This window comes from Camponotus vicinus, unplaced genomic scaffold (genome assembly GCF_025532165.1).
Source record: "Camponotus vicinus isolate PSW18456_S1 unplaced genomic scaffold, iyCamVici1.0 SCAF_1, whole genome shotgun sequence".
NCBI lineage: Eukaryota > Metazoa > Arthropoda > Insecta > Hymenoptera > Formicidae > Camponotus > Camponotus vicinus.
Genome location: NW_028141945.1, coordinates 10,407,704 through 10,429,215, shown reverse-complemented (window position 1 = coordinate 10,429,215; position 21,512 = coordinate 10,407,704). Strand labels below are relative to the sequence as shown.

The window sequence follows — 21,512 nt, the reverse complement described above, 5'->3', positions numbered from 1 at the left end:
TTGATGGGGACATTAATATGCATTAAAGCTGGAAATTATCGGATTTAAACAGGACACGCAAAGCATTTATCAAAGCAATGATATATGTAACTGTTATATATATAAATATATATTATAATACTCGCCGGAGCGAAAGTAATTTACAAGTGCGAAAGTAGCAGCGGTGCGGAACCAATCAAATTCGATATTATTATCCACGCGTGTAAAACAAATTGACTACGAAAAACTAATTTGATGTTGCTGCAAGGAAATCAAAGGAAAACAATGGAATGAAAAATATGGAAAAGAAGGGAGCAAAATTGTAAGAATTGTAATAGGAAAAAAAGTATCTTGTCTGTAACAGTTAGTTCGACAACGCGTCTATTCCTTAGATAATTTACTCACGTGATTACGGCGACTCCTTTCTTTATCTCTCTGCCTCTTTTTCTCTTTGGATCTCCCTCGGATTTATGTCCCAGCGTATTTTTCGAGAACTCTACAAAAAGAAGAGTAAAATGTGAAAACGCTCTTTTATTTCATTTTGATCTTTCAGGATTGAATAAAAGCTCTGCACACATATAAATCACATATTTTGAAAAGTTACTATTTTCACAAATTTTCCTCTTCATGAGATGAAAAAATATATGGATTGACACAAAAACAAACTTTTCTCGATTATTATCTCGAATCCACTGACTGATAGCTCGATACGTAGATTTTCATTTTAAAATTTTACGCAGTCAAATACATTTTACATTAAAATTCAACAAAAACAGTGTTTGTTCTTAAATTTTAACACTTATTTAAATTTATTTTAAATTTATTCAGAGAGATTACATATGAAATTTTCGCTGACATACCAATAATTCGATAATATCAGTTCTAGGTGTAAATTCAATAATTCTCCGATAAAGAAGTAATTTGACTTTATTCTTTTATTATTCAATTTGCAACGAAAGATTTAATATTTGTTCTTTCCTCACCACCATACATATATAATATATATACAGGGTGTATCAGACCACCCGTGCCAGCCAAATATCTCGAAAACCAAGAACGACAGACAAAAATATTTCAGACAAAAGTTGTAGGGTTTCAAGTAACGTATTATATAGTAATATTGGTACGACCTTGAATAGTGTTGTCAAGGTCACGTGAAGGTCATCTTAAATTTCTTAAATGGAACCCCCTATTTTTCATTACATATTCTTGTAGCTTATCTCGAAGGCTTTTCAAAACACTATAATAAAGTATTTTTTCATTGAGTACTTTTCGAGTTATGAGGCTTGAAATCATTTCTTAATTTTACATAAACCGTAAAATATCTTGTAAAATGTTCATTTTTGGATTATCTTACCTTAATACTTTTATGTACAAAATAATGAGAGGAATCAATTGGTATAAAGAAAATACAAAATTGTTTCGAAAAAAAAAATGTAATTGTTAATTGCAAATTACATATTTTTTCTTAAAAACAACTATGTGTTTTCTTTACACCAATTGATTCCTCTCATTATTTTGTACATAAAAGTATTAAGGTAAGATAATCGAAAAATGAATATTTTACAAGATATTTTATGGTTTATGTAAAATTAAGATATTATTTCAAGCCTCATAACTCGAAAAGTACTCAATGAAAAAATACTTTATTATAGTGTTTTAAAAAGCCCTCGAGATAAGCTACAAGAATATGTAATGAAAAATAGGGGGTTCCGTTTAAGAAATTTAAGATGACCTTCACGTGACCTTGACAACACTATTCAAGGTAGTACCAATATTACTATATAATACGCTACTTGAAACCCTACAACTTTTGTCTGAAATATTTTTGTCTGTCGTTCTTGGTTTTCGAGATATTTGGCTGGCACGGATGGTCTGATACACCCTGTATATATACACACACACACACACACACACAGAAAAAAAGGATATTCTTGTTTTGAAAATATATTTAGTTTTAACATGGAAATCTTGAAATGAGATTTTATTGCGTTAATTAAAGAAAAATATAATTGCTTGAATAATTGCTTACTTGAATGAAGCCATTTTATATAGTTCAATCAAGAAAAATATATTCTTATGGTTTAAGATTTAATTTTCTTGAATGGGAAAGAAACAATGTTAGATAGAAAATAACATTTTTAAATCAAAGATTATAATTTTCTTAAAGTAGAATTAAATAATTATATATTCTTGAAGTAACAATTACAATATTAAAATAAGACTATAAAATTGTTGAAATTTAAAATTATTAAATTCTTCTAAGAAGATTATAAATTGTCGCGTATATACGAAACAATGAACGCGTTACTTTAAGTATATAAGTTTTGATTTGACACTTTTTTTTTTCTGTGCACACACATACAATCTACATCATTGACAAGTTGATCGAGTATATAACAAAAATGTCTCCATTAGAAGGCGATGACAGTTGAGGAATAGAAGGCAGGAGAGAAAGAGAGAGGGAGAGGGAGAGAGAGTTTGTCGGATTTCAGAGAGGGTGGTGCAATGAAATCGGCGCGCACCCGAAAGTGACATATCCGGCTGGTTGTGGTAGGTCAGGCACGTTCGTAACCAATATTCAGGGTGTTCATGTGGCATACCAAGGACTTTCTACTACTACTCAGTCAGCCAGGCAGCTGTGAGCTCTTGTCCCACGGGTCGTCGTGCGTACAACTCCTCAACATCCGGATTCGAGAAACCAGAATTTCGTGCTGGCATACCCGTCAGTCCACTCCCATATCCTGCGTTGACCATCGCGCGCTCAACCACCCTTCAACCTACGACCGACTTAACTAGCCAGACTAACCGACGAAGCAATGTCCACCGCCGCGGTATTTGAACTATTTAAGCCCGGCGCAGGTTTAAATAATGAACGTTTGCGTTGTTTCGCCGAGAAAATTAGCCAACTAACTTAACTGGATAATTTATCGTCTCTCGCGTTCCTTCTCTTTTATTTGTTACCCCCGTACATACCACACATACCGAGTGTATCATTATTTGCGGAGCTAACTGTGAGATTTTGGGGCCATTTTGTACAAAGTTAATGCAAATGCATCGTGAATTGCATTATTCAACCGTCGAGATTTTCTCCTTTAGTCCAGAACGCACGTTATTTTTGAATTTTTCATTCGTTTCGAAGAAATCATTGTAGCTAGGAAACTGATTTCTCAATTTAAGAAACTAGATAAAATTTTATTTGTAAGCTTTATTGTAAATAATGGCAGAATTCAAATTGACAAATTTCAATCTGCGCTGGCTTAATTATGAGAGACTTAAAGTATTGAATTTTTTCGTATTTTTTATACTAGAACGGAAAAAATAAATTACAAATAATATCTGATTTGAAAAATATAAAGATAAAAGATGTTTTTTATCCGCGCATGGACAGTAATAACGAACGCAATCAGCGTTAAGCTTCTTTCTTGTTCCAAGCTTCGCCCTACAGCGATATTGGTTCTTTCAATTTGTAACTCCGCAAAACGAAAGTGGGTTGCATTAGCTGGCGAAATTGACTATCCGCCTTCCGTCTTGAACAAGAAAGTTTTAATTGGATCTAGTGTCAAATGCGATCGTTCGACAAAACCGCTGTATCAGCGCGTAAATACAATTATTATAAATTAGCGATAAATGTGTAGAAAGAAGGAGGACAGAATAAAGAAGAACATTGAAATTCATTATCTTGAACTTGGAATTCATTCCTTAAAAAATACATGAAATACATTATTTATAAAAAAACACAACTTTGAAAACTCAGAAAAAATAAGATAATCGAAAAACGACATTGAAGAAAAAGCGAATTAAAATAAGAAGATGATAAGAAAATGATAAAAATATAAAATGACAAAGTATAAAAAAGAAAAAATGAATTTTAAATATTTAAAAAGAAGAATTAGAGTCACAAATATCAGTCGATGCAATCTGGCGATCAAAGAGACTGAAGGAAAAAGATCACGTCCCTAAAAAGTACAAGCTTCTATCGTGCTTTCCACTTTTCCACGCGCATCGATGAAAAATACGCAGTAACGAAACGAGACGTATGTGCAATGAAAGAAGATCGTCTGTATCCGCCCCACTGTCGTCGAGATGACCTATTCTTCGGAGAAGGATTAAAAGAATTCTTACGTCATCCTTGCTCGAACGGGCAAGGGCTGAAACTTCTCTTCTCTCGTTCAATGCGAACTCGCGCGTATGAGTAATCACGCTTGTGCACATATACAAAAGCTCGGCTGAGCTTTTGTTCTCTTTTTGCTTTTAAGTTCGCCGATGAAGTTCAAGAATACAGATGAAACCGAAGCTCCGCTAGCTATGTACGCGTGACATTTCGAGAAACGAGAGAGAGAAAGAAAAGGAATGAGAGAGAAAGACAGAGAAAGGAAGAGAAACATACTGAAAGAAGATGAATGCGCGGAGTCGCACGGTCGGGACAACCGAAAGAGAGAGGTAAGGAGTTGAAGAGCGGAAAGGCGAGCAGAAGGGAGGAAGAGAGAAATCGGAGCTGACGGAACGGACGGGGGCGGTCGTGCCATGAATGAAATGAGACTTGGACGACGAAAGCCGAGTGCATCCACTGTAGCCGAGCTGGCTCCGCAGACGATGTGGAGGAAAACCCCAGGACGTGCCTGTGGAAAGCATAAATCCCAGATGCTCGTATCAGCGATTTACATCGATCTCTAAAGAGATCGACAGTAATATCGTTACCTGTATCGATATCTTATATGGAGAAGAGCCAATGTAACTTAAAAATGATAGCAAAAAAAAGCGCGCATGTGCAATATTTAAATAATCTTCGTTATTTAAGCTCTGAGAATTATACACACGGAACGATATTAATTTTTAATTGCGTAATTACATAATACAGCAAAAAAAATTTTCAGATGTTCTCGTATAAATGCATCAAAGTAACGAAGTGTCAAAGTGTCAACGTTCACAATAAGTGAATGACGAGGTGAGCCGAGAGTGACATTTCGAATAATTGACGGCCTGAGCTTTAAATAAGCGGTTATGTATAGCTATTACGCAAAGACATGCCGAAAATAGTATCGTAATCGTGCTTGCGTAAAATATCAACGAAACTTTGCAACGACACGATATCGGAAATCGATGAAATAACCAATCATTAGATAAGCAGCATATGTAAGAGCAAATATGAATAGACTCGTAATCAATGTGTATTGATAATATCCGGAGTATCGTAATTATTTTATATTTTCGAATAAAACCATCTCTTCGAGAAAAGATAAATAATTTTAAAGGTGAAGAAAATGTGACCCGACGATAGTAATTAAAAGCGATATAGAACAGTAGCCATTATACGATTTTAATCGAATTGTATAATTTTTATCGTACTTTTTGTCGGAAACATCTGATAAAATTTCCACGAATAATTCAAAAATTAAACTTATCTAATTCGTCAAATCATCGTTCACCCCGATAAGAATCGGATCGGACATTTTCGTGCGAAAACTCAGACGCAAATTTTTTTTCAAGTATAGATCACGTGATTCGACGATAACAAAGTTCGCGGCGGCAAATTCAGATTATCAACATAATCTACCCTTCGTCCTTCACATTTTTAAAATAACGCCGAACTCGACCATCAACGACGCCGATCGTGTCGCTGGCTGTAGGCAAGCCGTTATTAAACAAGAGACTTTACTCCTGCGAGTGAATTGAGCGGTTGATTTCATGGTCGTGATATTATAGTCCTCGCGTGCATTTAAAAACACCTCGAGAACCGCCTTCAACACCCGCTGACAAAATAGATTTGCACGCATTCACCACGAAGAGATGCTCGATGGCACGAACATGTTTCATGTTTAATTACATGTTTCACCATGTAATTAAATTTTATTTTACGCCTGCTAGCACCTCGTGCTTTAAATTATGTAAGTTTAATCATTTTTGCACATGATATTCTAGAACTATTATTACTATATCTATCTATAACTATTATTATAATTATTATTATACAGGAGTATAATTTTATAGAATTTTTATTTCATGATACTATGAAAATTAAAGAGAGCAAAATTCTACATCAAGAATTACAATAATGAACAATTGTTAATAATAATAAATTAAATAAATTATTACAGAAATAAACAATTATTAAGAATTTATAAAGATATACGAAAGCTTTTATCTTGTTAGACTTTTTCTTGAGAGACGATAAAAATGACAACTATTAAAAACGTCAATTAGTCAAATATTTATTTTATACTTTGTCGTGCATAATATAGTTGTTAAATTGACTCCAAATGACTGATTATAAATTTATATGAGCGTGGAAAGATTAAATTCAGCTATATATCGATTTTTATTTGTAAACAGTCACATTCTTTACATAATAAATATTACACAGCTTTAATAATTAATGTGTATATAACTTGTAAAAAGTCAGCCATGGAAAGCTAGCGATATATTAATTAATAACGTATCTATTTTCTCGTATTGTATATAGATTACAAATCGATGATACGATTAATATATTATCTTTCTTTGTCCAACGTATCGCTTACATTCCAAAGTATATCTCTCAGCACATATAGTGAAGAAAAAAATTTGACATCTAACTTTTTATTAAATTAATATAATAGTTCTATCTTTCAATATTTCATTATTGGTAATTTATTTTAGTTATTTATTTAATCGGTTAATTAATCGATAAATCATATTTCCTTGCTTGGTTGAAAAATTTATCGTGCGGAAATAAGTAATATTGCTTATTAAATCGAACGAACCTGTCATATTATTTACTAAACCATAAGAGTTTATGTATTGACTTGCATATTTACGTTTGCGTATTTATTTCTATGACGGCAAATCATAAATAATATCATCGAAAATTATGAATATAAATGTCTGAAAAATTTTCGACATTGCTTTTCGTCGAAGCTCCAGAAGCCAAAAGTACCTTCAGAAATCACACACTCGGATATCGCGCGGCATCCCTTATCTGTACGGAAATTCTTGCTTTGCAATCATTTCCGCACGCTCGAGCAGACTCCCACGAATACCGCGATACGTTTCAGTATTCTTCGCGAGTTACGTTCGGCCTATCTTGGCAGCTTTCGCTTTGTTCTCCCGCGATAGTCATGCCGCAGTATCACGCGATTCAGTGGTTTTCGTGAGAGGTCGAGTCTGCTGCTGATCACAATCACGAGACATGCTCGGTGGCATTTTTCTCGCATTTTCGAATAAATTATTCCGCCATAAATTCATTCACGTTTAATAATCGCAGTTTTTTGCGCCAAATAACGAGCGAATCTCAATCTCTTATGATAAAATTGAATCAATAATGAATCGGAATATCACATAACAATATGATTATTAAAGAATTAATAAACGGGATAACGGAAAAGCGATTAAATTACCTGAAAGTTACGTTATGAGATGTTAAAACCAGTGAAAGAATTTGCAACAAAGAAAAGTACAGACAAGTGATTGAAGAATTAAGATTAAGTGATTGTCTAGGATTAAACGTAGAGTTCACGAAGTCGCGGACGAGGAAGAATTACACATTAAAACGCGCGATCGTTGCAGCGAATGCCAACGGCATACTCAATTAATGTTTCACGAACTAATTTAACGCGAGGAAAATATTCTTGCACGTCGGAAGACAAATCGAGACCTTTAAACTTTTGTTCCCGGCAATTTGCCGGTACTTACTTCTCTGTAAGAATTTCATTTTTCCGATGTGAGAGGAAAAAGTTTGAGATCTCAAGCGCCGTCGAGCGTAGGAGCGCAGCCGCAAAATTAAGGAAACGTTAGGAGCGAGTTTAAACTCCTGCTGCTCTTAACGATCCCTAAAGAATTAAATTTAACGAGGGTCGAATCGTTTAGCCATCGCGGATTCGTTCGGAGCGAGAGTTCGACGAAATATCATGAAATTTCAAGCGCGTTGTTCCAAATCGAATTGCGTCCTATGACAAATGCGAATTGAATTATTCATGGCAGAACTAACACAATATTTCTTCGCGCGATATTGGCTTTATAATTTAATACATCATTGATTCCCGACCAATTTATTAATTATATGTACTTTAACTTACAGATATTTTAATCGATTAAATTTAACGAGGAAAAGAATAATTGATTTGTCAATATTTGAATAATTTATCAGTGAGTACTTCCTTCGATGTAAAATTTTAACGTCAGACTTTTTCATCTTATGACAAAATATGCAAAAATTTATCGAGATAATTATTTCAAAAAACTCGTCACAAAAATCGCGGATTATTCTTGAGTCGTCTTAGAACAGATTCTTTTCGCGGGATGTCGCCGATGCCTGAAAATGACTGGCACGTGTACATACGCGGGGCCAAAAGCGATTCTATTGTTGGATTGAACGTTGGCGTGCTCTGCTCGAGGCAGATGCTTAAATCGAGATTAAATCCAATTAAGTTCGTCATCGGTGCCCGCGTAACTCTCGTCGTACGAGAGCGATTCCCGATCTCGTCCCGGCGATGAAAGAAAATCGATTACTCGCCTAGAGATGCTCCCCGATATCTATAGATTTTTTCTTCCATAACATCAGGGATAAATAAACAAAAAAATACTGTCACGACCAGATGATCGATTATCTGTGTTATTTTCTCAGTAAATTAGTTTACTCTCAAAGGTGATATTTCGCGTAATAATGTGTTTCAATTTATTTACCTAAATTAATATATCTCCCGGAATATTATTCTCTTGTTAAGTCTTCTTGTAAAAATTATAATATTTTATTTAAAAAAATTTTTTTTAATGTTTAAAAAAATATATAAAATTGAATTTCCTCTAAAAATCAGTTTTAAATTTGTTGCACATTCGATATAGAATATTTCATGATATATTTTTGTTACAAAATCGTCGATATAAATCGTCATTATAATCGTTTATAATCATTTTATAATTATCATTAAGTTTATAAAAAAGATCACGAAAAAGCCAATTTTAAGTTTAAAAAAAAATTTTTATTTACGGGGGGAGGACGATATTCAAAGACACGTATCGGTCGTAAACTTCATTCGCGATTTATCGTCCGGTGTAAATTCGCGAGAGTAAAATAGAACCGGTATATATACATGCGGTTGTTCGGAGATTAGCGTGGCACGTGTTCTTAGTGTTTTCATGTTCGTGTGAAAATGGATGTATGTAATCCACGGTAGTTGTTTGGATGCTATGGGCTAAAGCGGGAGAGAGCACCGAAAGAGCAAATAAAAGTAAGTGTGTAATTCTTTCTTTTTCTCGTTCCGTGTACATACAACATCCGAGAACAAAACGATCTACATCATATGCATAACCTGAAACTCAGAGGAAAGGTACAAACAAAAATTACAACAAAAGTTTAAATGTTGAAAGAAGCCAACTAAATGTTACTTTAAATTTAGAACGAAACTAAATAACTGTTAAATTATTTTGTTCATTATTTTTGTGTCTTATGCTTATCCTCTTTCTAGAAGATAATCTTGAACAAAATCACTCAACATTAAAGAATGTAATAAAAGCAACGGTTTTTTCTAGTAAGTTCAGGAATCCGCTTATTCGTAAATAAGAATAAATAATCTTTATATATATGTACATGTGGATTTTATATTTTAAAGCTGTAATTAGGAGTGGTTACAATTTAATTATAAAACTTACTTTATAGCTGTTACGTGACAAATTCATTAGAAGAGATCAAATAACATTGTCTTTTCATTAAATATTATTATTAATCGTATGCAATGTGCGGGTGTATTTGCATGTTGCTTAATTGGATCGTACTGTGATATATAACGACAAGCAAATTTTCTGTTGTTAGTTATTATAGAATGAAGTTGATTTTATTTTCAGTTATAATGAAGCACAAAGCAAAGAGCAATTATATTTGACGACAAAAATGTAGCATTCCTTTCTTTGTTCATGTGATCTAACAAAGTATTTCAGACATAAAAAGCACATAATACTGTAAATAATGGAAGTGATGACAAAGCCAATACAAGTCTTTGAACATTTATTGCACTGTAAGTATTTATATTGTATTTTTATTTTATTATACTTCTTTGTTAGGATGTCTCTTTTGTTCTTGATAAGCTACTTGACTAACGAAATATAATCCTTCTCCTCTTTTTAAATGAGAATCTTCTCTAAGATTTAAATTTGATTTTTAAGTTTAAAATATAAATTTCTATTTTAAACTTAAAATAACAATTAAACACACACGATTATTACGATGACGATTAAAAATTGATTGTTATGTGACTCATATCAGCTACATTATATACAAAATTTATTAAATGTGTAATTGATTTAAAACCGATTTTAAAAGAAAATACAATTTTATATTTTCTTTTAAATGCTTGCTATTAAATCCTAGTAATAAAAATATTTATTTTTATTCGACGAGAATCCGAATAAAGATCGAAACTAATATTTACTATGAGGATACACTATGATATATAAGTATATTGTATGCATGCCCAGAAGCTCGTATTGACCTCGTCATCATTAAATTTATTCTAAATTAATACGAGTCAAAGATTGCTTTTTGTATTTTTATTATTTTAATTAATAATTAATATGCATACATACATCATAGCAGTTCAGCTTTATCAATTTCGCGGTAAGACATATTATACCATAAGACTATCGAATTTTAGAACCCGCTCGAGTGACGTGTGTTGTTCTCAAAAGCTTCGTTCCACACCGATAATTAATGTGAGCAACGCTATCCTCAAATTTAATTAACTCCAAACTCTCGCAAAAGGGTTTATTTATGGTTATTTTCGCGACTGCGAACGCACGGAATAATACTTAATTTTGTGAAATTTTTTTGACAAAGAGAGCATCCAATTATGCGGTGCTTTCACATTATTGCTTCGATGCAAAAAGTGTAATTCTACAGTATGCACATGTTTAATCTAAATGAGCAGATAATTGTTTGAAATAGTAATATTTTTAATTCACTTTTTACATTTAAATGGAATTTAAATGTAGATAAAAAATTTTTTAACTTTATCAATTTTAATCCGTAGAATATTAATGTAAAATAATATAAATGTACTACGTATATATTTGCAAATATTCCGCACTGAAATCGCAATATAAATGTATGCGAATGTAAAATAACAATATAAAAAAAATATATAAAAAAATACACATAAAAAATATTTAAAAAATACACAAATTATTATCTATTTCAGTTGATATCTATTCATGTTTTATGTTGTTTTTTTCTATTTTCATTATCATTATTATTTTCTTGGAGTCTATTTTTAAAATAAACTTTTGCTTAATGAAATTAAGCTGATTAGAACATTAAAGTTGTATTATTCCCGATGCGCAACCATGGACGAAACATTATTCCCGATGCAATCTTAATCAAGCTAAATGCGACAAACTGAATACGAGATGCACGTTAATTGGAATTTATTTTTGCAAAGTCTATTTAAGAATTGTGTAGTAAGCGATACGTAAGCGGGCTTATCTCTTAACGACTGACCAGGTAAATCAATACTTCTGGCCTCTCTACAAAAAAACGCACCGCTACTGTATATCAGCGCGTTCCACTTGGTTGGATTACGCTAGTTATCTAGTGAATTGGCTGACGTGTCCATTGAATTCGGCCAAATTATGGTGCCTTTCGCTTACGTAACGTTTATCCTCCCCCTTTCTCTCCTTGATCGATACAATTCTAGAAAACTTTCTTGCAAGATGGAGCGATCACTCGACTTTTGCAAATAAACAGGAGAAACACGGCTTTCTTTCCTGTTGTGATATTTTAAATGACCAAAATAAGCGTGTTAGAAGAATTCCGCTAGAAAAATAAAGTTTTAATCTCACATGCTTATTTTGTAAGTATGTGAATCTAAAAAAATCGCAGTAAAGTTGTTTCTCCGAGAAAAAATACTTCTCGAAGCCCTATCTCATGAAAACGTTTTCTGTCTCGCATTTTAAAGACGAACGGTAAATGAGAGTCGGCTTGAAAGAAACCGTGAGTGTAATTCGGATTGCTACTACGTGCAGTAATTACACTCACATTCATTTTCACGAAAAGGAAACGACTGCATCAGATGATTAAAAATCACGAGACTTTGTAATGCAGCTTGCAAGTAATATGGGTCACTTCGTTATAAATTCCATGTTATCTTCTTTACGCATATTTCCTGTCTACAAAGCAGCAAAAATATGCTACAACATAATTAGTTAATAATTAATAGAACTTGCGGATCCAGTTTTAGTCCAGCGTAATTATCATTTATTCAACAATAACGAAGATATGCATGGGATATATATAGGATATTGCGAGTATCTTATTATTAGCAAGGCACTTTCTCCGATCAATTAATAAAATTAGTTTCATTTAGTAAAAGTTCCTTATTTCCATGATGTTTTAACATTTGCGTAATTTTAAATGTCTCGATAGATAATCGGCAATTTAAGATTCCATTTGAAAAATGTGTATTTACATACATATTCGAAATTAAATAAAGGATAAAATTTTATTTGATGAACGGTGATTCGCGCGCCATATCTAAATTTTAATAAATCTTCCACAAAATGTCAAACACTCGATTCATAAGTTATGCACTACGCATCTCCGATGTGTCTCGTATCTTTTTTTCCGCGAGCATGTAAGTTATCGACGTCGCACGTGCCATGATAAAAATAATCGACACGCTACATCCGTCATTCATGACAAGCGCATAGCCGTGGATTTCGCACGCAATAAAGCCTTCGCGTTCGCCTCGCCATCGTGACATGATTTATTGAGTAAAACCTCGAGTGCGTCTTTTCGTAAAACGAGCGAAATGTATCGTCCGCGAATAATTTATTGCGAGCACGTTTTTTCGCTTAAATTATCTTCATTCTCATACGCACTTTACCCAATAATTGCAATACTGCAATTTCATTGTTGGAACTACACTGTTGCAGCTACATTATTGGGCAGAGAGAAAAGGTATCGCAATGCGGATATTGGATTCTCGATATATTAATAGCGTTAATTATTAAATTGTACAAATTGTATGTCGAAAATTGACCAATTCAATATTATTACTATTGAACGGATTATCTTTGAAAAAAAAATGATAAGCTATTTATTACTACTTTACAACATAAATAATAAATAGTTTTGATACAAACTAATATTGCAAATTACTAGCAGAACCAACAGATAAATATCGAAAATGTTTGATGATCTGAATCTGTATATTTACAATTTGCAGGATATACAGACTCACGTAATTAAAAATGGCCTTAAATTTATGTTTTCAAAGTTAATAGATGCAATTAATAAATTGCATATTTAGTTATATTTTCACAATAATTCTTATTAAGAAATTAATTTAATCTTGATGTTAATTATCATTTAATCTTGATATTAATTATCTATATAAACTAAATTAGTTATATCTATAAGAAACTATTCTGAATTATGAGTCGTTGAAAAACATGACTTGAATACTTTTCACTCGTTCTCCTATTTGAAGATTCTTATTTTAAACTCACTTCTAATATGCTTTGTTTAATTATTAGTGAAGGAGATCAAATATCAGTGAAATATCGTGCAGGTAATATGAAGATATTCACGTATGCTTATGAAAGTAAAATCAAACTTCTTTTACATACATGATTTTACAAATGAATTTGTTAAAATGGCGAACATAAAACTATCAATGAAAAATATCTAAATTAATTAATCAAATTAATATCTCGTTTCTTGCAAATGGCTTCCAAAAATATCTTTTCAGGTTGATAGATATATATGCGAATATTTTACCATTGCGAAAATTTGCGGAGCATTGAAATTCTCGGTTAAAATTCTTGGTTAAAATATAAAAGAAGCGTGCAAAATGCACGTTTCCCAAAGAAATCCGCTATTATTTTTTTTTATTGCGAGCACAGAAAAATCCGCTTCGCTATTTAGTATAAAGGTACGAAATGGGAAAGAAGACCAATGAAATTACCCAACGATCGATTTAATGATATCACCGGGCTTTGTGAGATCTACTGCGACAGAAGATACAGTAGATCCTTTTATTAACGAAGCTTTGTCGCTGCTTTGCCGATTCTCCATTCAGCCATCTCTAATACCGACTTAATAATAGCCTACGATTCTGTATAGTGTGCATTGAACATTTCTCTCCCTCAATTTCATAGATTTCAAAAAATTTAAAAAATGATTCTAAATATCAAACATTTAATAAGATAGATAAAAAATCGCAATAAATAGTGCATGTATTAAAATTTCAAAATCAAATATCAAAATTTTATATCTGTATGTCTAATCTCGCTGTGAAAAAGTTTAAAATAATTACAAATAATCAATATGAATATTTTTGCATATTTGTCGCTATTTCGTTTTCGTTCTCAAACATAAATCTACAAATAAATTTGATACTACAAAACTTTTTATAATTTTTTATTTTATATGAACTTTTACATTTTGTATGACTTATTTTATATAAAAACCCAAACTGTATTTCTTTTTTTATTAATAATTATAAATAATTTCTATGAATAATTCTATGAATAATTTTTATGAATAATTTCTTTTTTTATTCTCATGTAAAATGTGATCTTTTTTTAAAATACTCGCCGAAATTGATTTTAAAAATGATTTGAAATGTTAAACGTTAAAAGATTTTTAACGATATTCAATGATGGCGTTTTAATAAAATACTTCTCGCGTGGGTTATTCCGTTCATTAGATCGTCGCGTTGTCGCGGGCGAGTAGGTTCGGAAAGGATGGTTTCCAGACGAGCGATCTTTTAGATATCGTGCCAGGTACCCAGAGGAAAATACAGAACTGACGTAAGAGAGAAACGAAAGAGAGAGAAAGAGAGAGAGAGAGCGAAAATGTCGTCTATTGTCTTCCCTAGGACAATGACATGCAAAACGGAGATGCAGGCGGCATTCGTTGCGCTTTAAGATCCTAATCATTAACCCTTTCGATATCACAAAAGTGTGAAACAATCATTTACGGCTGAATGCATCGAATTCGCGAATGTGTCTCTTACGAGGCACACTTGGACTTCGCGCTATAACATTATTATGTAATTAAAATGTATTAAATATCGACATGTTAGAATAAATAAAAAAAAATGAATAAATAAAGAAGTGTGAGTCAATTCTTATTAGAAATCTGTAGCGATGCTTCTTTTTCATACAATATATAAATATACATAAGTATTTTTCAGTCGTAAACAAGTACCGGTTAAGACGGATATATATTTTGTAATGAATATTTTCAGGTGACATATTTATACGTCTCGCGAATGCTTTTCAAACGACGTATATAAATGTCTCTCGTATAAAACGAAAGGGTTTTTTAAATTAGGCGGCATGCAGAAATCAAGATCTCGCAAATTTCGCGCGCACGCTCACCCGATTCGCAAAAGAATGATAGCGATCCTAAAATAGTCCGACAATGTTTTGATCTCAATCAGATATCTTTCTGTTTCTTGTTGTTTTCGGATAAATTGTTGAAGAAATGCGCCGTCTTTCTCAGCGCCAAGATAAAATCATATTTCCGCCTGTGCTGAGAGTCGAACACGCGGCTGGTTACAAATACTTTAGGTCAGGGATACTGCGACATTTACTAAATATTTCAATTTATCGTCACATAAATTAATATAATATATTTATTAGTATGCTCAAGTCGATTTCCAAAAAATAATAACGTATACTCATAAAAAACGCAATACGAAATTGCCTGAATAGCATAAACGATATCTTTTCCTATTGTCCACTTTTCTCTTTCGATCTTTTTGATAAAAAACTGTTGACACAAAACGTGGCGTAATCGCTGTTACAGCCGGAGAGAGAGAAAGAGAGAGAGAGAGAGATGTGATAGAATATCTTACAATTCTTATGCAAACTAATCATACATAAAAGTTAAATTAGTTTAACATAAATTCAAGAAAATGAGCGTCATTCTTACATACATATTAATAATTATCTTACAATACTATAAATTATACATCTGTATGTGTTTATGAAATTCAAGATAATAATTTACGTTTTAAATCCAAACATATAGACATTCATATTAAATAAAGAACAAACGATAATTCCATAAACATACATATGTCTGTGAATAATTCAGTAAAAGATACTGTGCACATGTGGGGATGTGTGCGCAAAAGAGGTAAAAATAAAATTTGGAATTCTGCAGTTTCACAGCTGTTCGACGCTTTAACGCTTTGCAACAGTTTCTAAATCGGTTGATATTGGGATAAAGAGGTGATCGACCCCCTTCCCCCCTTAAGCACTGCAGGCAGTAATTTTGTTGCGATGCATCGAGAGAGAGGCTGTCGGAATTGCCGTCGATCCTGAACGATGATTCAGAGGCAAATTATGATTTCGAAAATAAAAAATTATTAAAGCGAAACTGAAGAATCATCTATTTTTATCCATAAATATAATCACAAACTAAAATAAACATCGTATTTATTATGTTCAATATATAAATTAGATATAGACTATAAATTCTTTTAAAAAATAATAAATTAATAAGATAATAAATTAAAAAGGTAAGATAGATTAATAATTTAGCCCAACACGCGGATATAAAGTGTTTTAATTTACAACTTTCAGTGACAGATTTTTGACTAATTTTTCGTATATTATTTTTTTACATGATAGATTATTATGTTATTTACGATAAATAATTAATATACTGTATAACAAATGGTAACACACTTGAAAGTTTCTGAGTTTTTAAATAACCTCAAATTAATAATTTTCTTACAAGGGAAGTTCGGCAAGTCGAAAATTCAAAAAAATCTGAAATTTGGCATAAGTTTAGAGTAATATATCCTAATAACGAAACCATTTTTTGTTGGTGCTAAAAAACGGGTTTAGGGGTATAACCAACCGCTAGAAAATCGATTTTTGCGTTCCGAAGCGAATATCATCGAAACGAATAGAAATATAAAAGATTTCTATGTTCAAACAAATGTTTTATGGCTTTAAATGTACTTTACAATTGCGTACTTGGATTTTTTAAAAATGATAAAATTTTTAAAAATACCCCCACCACTCAAAGTATAAAAAATATTGAGTGGTGGGGGTATTTAAAAAAATTTTATCATTTAAAAAAAAATCCAAGTACGCAATTGTAAAGTACATTTAAAGCCATAAAACATTTGTTTGAACATAGAAATCTTTTATATTTCTATTCGTTTCGATGATATTCGCTTCGGAACGCAAAAATCGATTTTTTAGCGATTGATTATACTCCTAAACTCGTTTTTTAGCACCAAAAAAAAATGGTTTTGTTATTAGGATATATTACTCTAAAATTATGCCAAGTTTCAGATTTTTTGAATTTTCGACTTGCCGAACTTCCCTTGTTAGTCAAATTTTAAAGAAACATAATTATTATTAACTTTATAATATTTGATTACTACTTATTATTCTCTCTCTCTTTCTCTCTCTCTCTCTCTCTCTCTCTCTCTCGTTCTCATTATAATTTTGTAATTTAATTCTCTCAGTGATTTCTCGATGAATAATTCTCTCGTGATTTCTCAATGAATAATTTCGTTGGGAAAAGATATCGAGTTACGTTAATGGCACCAAAGTTGTGGAAATCAATATATTGTACTGCTGCAAATGGTAACCCACGATGATCGCGTAATTCATTCGATTATGTCATCAATAAAGGGACTAATCAAGCTCGAGAAGACTTTATGAACATCCGGCAATCACTTCCCGAGCGGCTTAATTACTACCTTTTGTGTTTATCATAAGTTTAAATATATTCTGAAATAATTTTTCTCGAAATTATATCTTTCTTTTAATATAAATATAAAAAATAAATACAAAACACGTTCATCATATTGAGACAATTTATGACAGAGACACAAAGAGAAACAAAGACTTTTAGAAACAATTAGAAGCAATTTTCACGGTATTATATATACAGAAAAATATCATATGGTGTTTATATTTGACGTTTATTATAATCTTTTAATTAATCTTTTAATTAAGTCGCTTTATTAAGTAACTAATATTAATAATCCATCTACAAATATTGTAAACAAAATATTCTTATTACTATTTACGAGCACAGTGTCTAAAATTTCATAATACAAAAAGAACAAATAGATAATTCCAAATTATACTCATTTTTTTTATAAATTCAGATTGCAAAGATACAAGTACATAACTAAATTTTTTTAAAAAAAATTCTTCTACAGCGTCGTATCTGTCTTGCGATAAGAAATGCATCCCGATCAACTAGGCTAGCTCCTTCCATTTCCATGCACTCTCGAGAAAACGATTTCCCGTTACACCGTTTTCCTCTCAGATGCAGCCGCATATTACTTCAAAACGCACTCTAACGAAACCAATGGAAATTCGAATTTACCTCTCGGCGATGTTGGCTGGTCTGCGATCTCTACGAGATGACTGGACCAAGATCACAATTAATTAGTGCAGCTTCTTTTAACTCCTCCTCGTTTCGAGGTTTCTCAATGGCCGACGACGATAGCCCGTTACCGTCAATTCTTTGCCAATAATGTCGCTAAATTGATTTTCTCAGACGCACTTTCCAAACGAATTTCAGGTCCACCTAGCCAGCAGTCTTCACCCGCGACATTTTTCGACGATGAGAGAATCATCGATGAATTTAAATCGTTCGTAAAATCGCTACGTTACAATGCGCAATACTATCGGCAGTCATCGTCGAATAAGTGGACACCGCTATTTTTCGCGAGCACCCACAGTGTAATTCTGCTCTCTTGGAGAATTAGCGTAAAGTTTTAGAGTTTGGTTTTACAGCATCTGCACGTATCTTTATGGAAATTCAACATGAGTAGACGCTCAATCTAATCCAGGCTGGCTACGCGATCCGACAAGGTCGATCGCGGCGATCGATGTATGCATATCGATCATTATCTTTTCCCGTGCGTTACGACTGTCACCGCAAACGTTGTGTAACGTGCTACGCGAAATACATTAACGCACTCGAGATAAACGACCGTCGTGTTAATTGCGTGCATACATATTCAGTGAAATACGCAAGTCAGTCAAAAGCCTTCAGATTATCGCTCACAAAGCTGCGATAAACGATGGAAAAATAAATAATAATAAAATACAATAGGGATCACGAACTGTCTCGAGAATGTGCGTATTATGACGACGCTTCTGATTGTTATTTATTTGACTTTTATCAGAATCGCAGTCGTTCAACAGATAAGGATGGAGTTCCCGTCAAATTATATCTCGCGCTGTCGATCTCGATCGTTATCGATCTTTTCAATCGCGCGTTTGGAGAATCGTCAGTAGTTCGAAATCAGATATTCGCAGACAAGCAGAAAGAAACGTTCGCACACGGTAGCTGTCAAATTACACGTGAATCGTACGCGCGTAGCACGTCAGATTGAAAGTCGTCTTTTCGAAACATCATACTTTAAATTTAACGATAGATCATTGAAAATCACGCTCACTGTCGATCGTCATTAACACCGTTCTCACGTTATGATTAATGTCATTATCGCGTTAAAGAGACGCGTCGAGTAAACGCTGTCAAGCGATCGTTGGGAAAATTTACGTTCGCGACGATCGCGCGATTGCTCGCGATTCGAGCGTTTGTCTTCGTGGTGAACGGAAGACGATGACGGAGAACAACGGCGACGACATATCCGTTCGCAACGACGGCCGGCGTCGGACTGCTTTCGGCCGCCACTGTCAAGGGGTTTTATCGGCGGCGGGATAGGTCGTGTTCTATACGCGAGCATCTCTCCCATTGACGGAATTTACTGTCAATGAATCTCTCGCTTCTCTATGATAATAAATTGCCAATATGTTACTACGATAGAGCCATCCCCCGTGCCGGGATAAGTTCATTTGATATATATGATGGATTAACCGATATTTCCGCCCAATATAATTCACGATCGTTTAATACGGGCTGTGTTTTTAAAAGAAAATTTCAGAAAATCTCCCCTGTGATATGTAAAAAGATTTTTTCGGGGTAAACTTACAGGAGCGGAATTAAGAATGTAATGAAATCAAAAATGCATTCAATGCTTTTGAGATTAATTAACATAATTTTAAACAGATAGATTCGTTTTTTATATTGTAAAAATATATTTTTTTTATAAGAATATGAAAATTAACAAAATTTTTAATCCTTATTAGCATAACCTGTAAATATGTCGCATATTTGAAGAATATATATTGAATGGATCACTAAAACTAATTGAAAACTACCCTTAAGAAAAAAATAAAAAAAATAAAGGAATAAGAAGAAAGAAGGAATAAAGAAAAAAAATAAAGAAAAAAGAATAAAGGAATAAGAATAAAGAAAGAATAAAGAAAAAAGAATAAAGAAAAAGAATAAAGAAAAAGAATAAAGAAAAAGAATAAAGAATAGAACAGAATAAATTTATTTTTGAAAATTCAATCGATCTGTTTTCATTGTTATTTCGTTGTATACAATTGCATGTAACTCAATAACACCTTGTTCGAAAAGAGAAAGAAAGAGAACATTGTTTACGTTGTAAATAAAAAAGAGAGGGTGGAAGGCCACATAAAACAGATAGAAAAAGTTGCTATTAAAGATGCAAATCTGATATACATATATTTAGATATCGTTATAAGAATGCAAAACATATCGGCTAATTAAGCTCCAGAGTTGTAAATAGATAAATATATCTTCCCCTTCAGTAACTATTAAGAGAGAGCTTATCCACTTTAAAAATTTAATTTAAAGTATGAAGTAGAGTTACTTAATTAGTAAGATGTTTTATCTCGTAAATCTAAAAGTTACATAAAAACATGATGTATAAAAAAATTTTCTTCGGTTTAAAGTTGCCTCTAAATTTGCGAGAGAATACTGTTTTTAAAAATTCATGTCTTATATAATCCTAATAAGACATAGTCTTAAAAATTCAAGATTTACATAATCGAGAGAGAATCTCTGTATAAAATTTAAATATCAGAATAACATAATGTTATAATACATATTATACGACATAAATATGTGTAAATAAATATAATACAAATTTAAAAACATCATTATATTTTTAAAAATAATATTTTTGGAGTTTAAATAATACTGCTTTTGATATGTCATGTTTTCTTAATTTTTAAATAGCAGTATTAAGTTATTAATACTAGATTGCAAATAATTTTAAATGCAAAAAATTAATAATAACATGTACGTAATCAATGATATTTGTTGGAATATCAATATTCATCGCTTAGTATTTATATCTTACATATCATTAAAACATATTACTATGTTATGCAGTACGTCAATAGTAACACGTGTGCAAATAAGTGATCATTGACGTTTCTATTAATTAATTATTGAACGCATATCAGTCGTTCATCAGTATTGACGCTTTTATATATCAATTAAATATTATTTGATTTGTTTAAACTGATGCTTGTCACGAGTACAACTTTGATAAATAATATAATATAATCGATAATCGATGAAATCGATGAAAGTGCGTTATGTTTCAATTAAATTTCATAACATTGGAGAAATATGTTCGTAATGATAATATCACAGATTACGAAAATTCGTGGTTTTGTGCCACAATGCATAT

General features: G+C 32.2%; 1 protein-coding gene and 1 long non-coding RNA gene across 2 annotated transcripts in view; one reads left to right on the top strand and one right to left on the bottom strand.

The window, feature by feature from the left end:
- Positions 1-19,611, bottom strand: part of Oamb (Octopamine receptor in mushroom bodies) — a 117,382-nt gene extending 97,771 nt beyond the window's left edge. Inside the window, exons 1-2 of the mRNA XM_083103016.1 lie at positions 18,320-19,611; positions 385-475 (exon numbers count right to left, since the gene is read on the bottom strand). The gene's annotated coding sequence lies outside the window, so the exon portion shown is untranslated. The remainder of the gene's footprint in view (positions 1-384; positions 476-18,319) is intronic.
- On the top strand, positions 4,934-6,026 carry LOC145959843 (uncharacterized). The gene is made up of 3 exons (XR_014435196.1): positions 4,934-5,115; positions 5,475-5,867; positions 5,955-6,026. It is a non-coding gene; the product is annotated as an uncharacterized LOC145959843 (long non-coding RNA).
- Positions 19,612-21,512: the final 1,901 nt, after the last annotated feature.